Source organism: Gorilla gorilla, chromosome X (genome assembly GCF_029281585.2).
Source record: "Gorilla gorilla gorilla isolate KB3781 chromosome X, NHGRI_mGorGor1-v2.1_pri, whole genome shotgun sequence".
Lineage (NCBI taxonomy): Eukaryota > Metazoa > Chordata > Mammalia > Primates > Hominidae > Gorilla > Gorilla gorilla.
In genome coordinates, this window is record NC_073247.2 from 98,945,157 (window position 1) to 98,949,783 (window position 4,627).

The window sequence follows — 4,627 nt, forward strand, 5'->3', positions numbered from 1 at the left end:
AAAATTATGTATTTGCACTTAAATTTTAACATTCTGTCTCAGGCAGAAGCTTATTTTTTATTTAGAATATCTTGAAACATTAATCACTCCAAGGCCTATATCTACAAGGTAAATAAAGAGTAGATAAATTATGCTGCTTCATTTTAATACAAACTATACAAGAGATATCTTATGTACTACATAAATATTTATTCCGTAATTGAAGGTACTTATTTTTCAAATTCTATTTTGATAAGGGATAATTATGCCAGAGTTAATTCCCAGCACTTTTTCTTTCTGGATGGTACATAAGATAATAGTAAATCTGAAAATGATTGGAAATTTAGATTCCATGAAATACGATAATTAATATTTAGTTTTGCTTCTAAGCTTTTTATTTTATTTCCTTTTCATACCGCCCTTATTTTTCTCATTTTATCTTATCTTTTCACATATTTCTCATATTTTCCATCTATTTTTTACAAAATGCATCAGAAAATTAATTGCAGCAATACTTATAGGAGAAGTATTTGAATCAAACCAAATATCCATCAACAGGGGTATGGAAAAATATGCTACTCAATGTTCATATTAAGTAAAATTCTACAACTATTTATTTTGTTGGAGTGAAAAATATGTATTGATAGAGAAATATTAGCATATTTATAGGCAAAAGGAAGTGACCAATAATATTTCTTTTATAATCTACGTTTGGGAAAAATAGGCACATTTATGTTTAGAAAAACACAAAAAAGATTGTACACCAAATAGTTAAATTTGCTTACTTCAGAGTTGCAAAATTGGAGAGAAAAATATGAATCCATTAATTTTCCCTTTTTAATATGTAATGTGTATTAATTTCAATGACATTTTATCAAGAAGAATGGCTTCTGTTTAAATTATGTAATTCATATTGTCAAAAATAAAGTCAGATTGTAGTCCTCAAAAATATTTCCAAAGTGTACTTCCATGGCCATTGGAAGCCAATGGAATTAAAGCAAATAAAATTGAAGTCACTAATACATTAAAAAATCTGTCTACAATTATTTCATTATACATATGTTCTTTGGAACAGATGCACAATTATTGCATTGAAATTTAATCTGCAAATTTGCCCTAAAATAATGAAAAGGTAACAGAGAAACTGTTATAAAGTAGAGCATAAACCTCAAATAAAGACATATGGATGCTATGAAAACTTTCTCCCACCTTTTCAAAATATCAGGTTAATATTGAGTACTACATGATATCACCCATCAAATTATTTCACCTTAACCTATCCTGTTAAAATATGTTTTAAATTTTATAATTTACAGTTGTTCTATAAATTCTTTTCTAGAGCTCAAAATAGGAAGAAATATGAAATTGAAGTTATGAAGTCAAACAAATTCTGAGTATCAGCAAGAAATATTTTGTGTTTCGCATTTGTAACTGTGTGCTCAAAAACAAACAGAGGAACAAAAAGGTGCATGCTATTTGCTAGGGAAAATGTTAGAATATTTTTTCAGTTATCCAGCCAAGTGCTCTTTATCATTCTTAAATTGTCACTAGTTCTCTGAAACAGTTTTTTCTTCTCTGAATAAGGGCCAAGTTTTAAGTCCAGATTCCTGAAGAAAATTAAAACCTTGTCAAAAATCAGATACGTTTCTTTTTTCCACTTCGTCTGTATAATCCACATTGATATACAAAAATTTCGTAAATTCTTCACCTGTAGATAATTAAATGCTCTTAGTATTAAAGAAAAATTTTTTTTTCAGGGCAACTAACAAATAAATACTTATTTTTATTCCAGGTGTTCTGTAACCTGATGGTTTTCTGAAAACTAGAGAGCCCTACACCTATGTCTTTTACAAAAATTTATCTCAACCAGCTGGGTGGCTCACACCTGTAATCCCAGCCCTTTGGGAGCTCGAGGTGGGCGGATCATCTGAGGTCAGGAGTTGGAGACCAGCCTGGCTAACATGGTGAAACCCATCTCTACTGAAAATACAAAAATTAGTTGGGTGTGGTGGCACACGCCTGTAATCCCAGCTACTCAGGAAGCTGAGGAGGGAGAATCTCTTGAATCCAGGAGGCAGAGGTTGCAGTGAGCCCAGATCACGCCACTGCACTCCAGCCTGAGCAACAGAGAGAGACTGCGTCTCAAAAAAAAAAAAAAAAAAAAAAAAAAATTCTGAAGATTCTTTAAAATAAGTGGCTTCAGACATGAACCACTGTTTCTATGTGAGTCCACTATCAAAAGCTGTGCTTCACTCGAAATATCTCAGTGTTAGAGGTTGTATATCTCATTAATTTTGCCTTATTATTGTGTAATTCACAATTCTAGGGATAACTCCAAACTTTCTGAATCAGTTTCCAGATAAATGAACCATTACTGGATCAGAGGTTTCACTTTTTGTTTGTTTTTTCTTTTTTTTTTTTTTTTAGAAGTTGATGCCTTTATGTGATGAAAGCTGTGCTTTCTTCTTCAAAAGGGATGTCGTATATTAAAAGATATCAAACATAGCTCTACAAAGTATTATCTCAAAACACTTGGATCTACAATACTGAATATTAAAGGACAGCTCACTTTACCTGCCACCCACTTTCTTGCTGTCTGGAATGTTGACAGTAGGCCAAACAGACACAAGCATCATTTCTTGCTAGTTTTCTGCATCCCCTCCTATCTGCGGGCACACCCATTACTAACTTGCCAATTCAGCTTCTTGGCACTTGTGACAGTATCCGTAGCAACCAGCATGTTCATATTCTTTGATTTTTTACAATGACCATGCGTTTTATTTTACGTTACAAAAATGTTATGGTGCCAAAGCTGCAGAGGCATTTTAAAACACGTATTTATTATTACTTCCAACCACAAAATATCCGAATCATGCTATATTTTTAACTTAAATTTTGTATGTGGTATAAGATAAGGGTCCAATTTCATAATCTTGCATGAAGATATCCAATTTTCCCAAGACCATTTATTAAAGAGACTATTCTTTCTTCATTGTCTATTCATTCACGCTTGTCAAAGATCAGCTGACTGTGAATGTGTAGATTTTTTTCTGAGATCTCTATTCTGTTCCATGTGTCTATGTCTGTTGTTGTGCCAGTACTCAACTGTTTTGACAAATGTACATTTTTAATATGTTTCAAAATTAGCAAGTGTGATGCCTCTCGCTGTATTCTTGTTCAAGATTACTTTGGCTATTTGGGGGCCTTTCTGATTCCATGTGAATTTTAAGATTATTTTTTATATATCTAAAAAGAATACCACTGGGACTTTGATAGGGATTAAAGTAAATCTGTGATACCTTTGAGTGGTATGGACATTTTAACAATATTAGTTCTTCAATTCAATAAACAGGGAGCATCTTTGCATTTACCTGTGGTTTCTTTAATTTTTTACATAATTCTTTTTATTATTTTCAGTGTAAAAACCTTTCACTTCTTTGATTAAGTTTATTCCTAAGTATATTTTTCGCTATTTTAAATGGTATTGTTTTGTTAATTTTTTCAGATAGTTCATTACTATTGCATAGAAACCACTGATTTTTGTATTTTGATGACATCTTTGCACGAATTAAAGACTTACACTTAAGAGGTGCAACCGTAAAACTACTAGAGGAAAACATAAGAAGAAAGATTCTTGACATTGATCTTGACAATAATTGAACATAACATCAAATGCAGAGGCAACAAAAGCAAAAAAAAATAGACCAGTGATACTACATCAAAATAAAAAACTTTGGCACAGCAAAGGAAACAATCAAGAAAGTGAAAAGACAACCTATAAAATAGAATAAAATATGTGCGAACCATATATTTGATAAGGGAATAATATCCAAAATATATAAGGAACTCATAAACTCAATACCAAAAAAATACCCTATTAAAAATGGATAAATGACCTGAACAGACATTTCTTGAAAGAAGACATATGAATGGCCAATAAGTATAAAAAAAGGTGTTCAACATCACTAATTCTCAGAAAACTGCAAATCAAAACCACAATGAGATATTACCTCATGCCTGTTAGAATGGCTACTATCAAGAAACAAAATATAGAAAGTGATGGTCAAGGTGTGGAGAAAAGGGAACTTTTCTACGCTGTTGTTGGCAAAGTTGGTGCAGCTGTTATGGAAAACAGTATGGAGGCTCCTTAAAAAGTAAAAAATACAACTACCTACCATATGATCTAGCAATCTCACTTATGTGTATATATCCAAAATGATTGAAACCAGGATCTGGAAGAGACATTAACACTCTCACATTCATTGCAGCTTTATTCACAATAGCTGAGATATGTAAACAATCTAACCGTCCATCAATGGATGAATTGATTTTTTTAAATGTGCTATATATACAACATTGGTCAATGATGTAATGGCATGTATTACCTGAATCCAAAGTTGATGTGAATTCTAAAATTACACCAAGGCCTTGGGGGAAAAAAAGAAAAGAAATGCAAAAAAAAGAAAAAAAGTGCTGTATCAACGACATAAACCTGTTGGCCCGGCACAGTGGCTCAAGCCTGAAATCCCAACACTTGGGAGGCCAAGGCGGTTGGATCACCTGAGGTCAGTAGTTCTAGACCAGCCCGACCAATACGGTGAAACCCTGTCTCTACTAGAACTACAAAAATTAGCCAGGCTTGGTGGTG

At 32.5% G+C, this 4,627-nt stretch overlaps 1 non-coding gene across 1 annotated transcript; it reads left to right on the forward strand.

The window, feature by feature from the left end:
* Positions 1-4,337: 4,337 nt before the first annotated feature.
* Positions 4,338-4,409, forward strand: LOC115932531 (small nucleolar RNA SNORD45). Its single transcript, XR_004068800.1, has one exon. It is a non-coding gene; the product is annotated as a small nucleolar RNA SNORD45 (small nucleolar RNA).
* Positions 4,410-4,627: the final 218 nt, after the last annotated feature.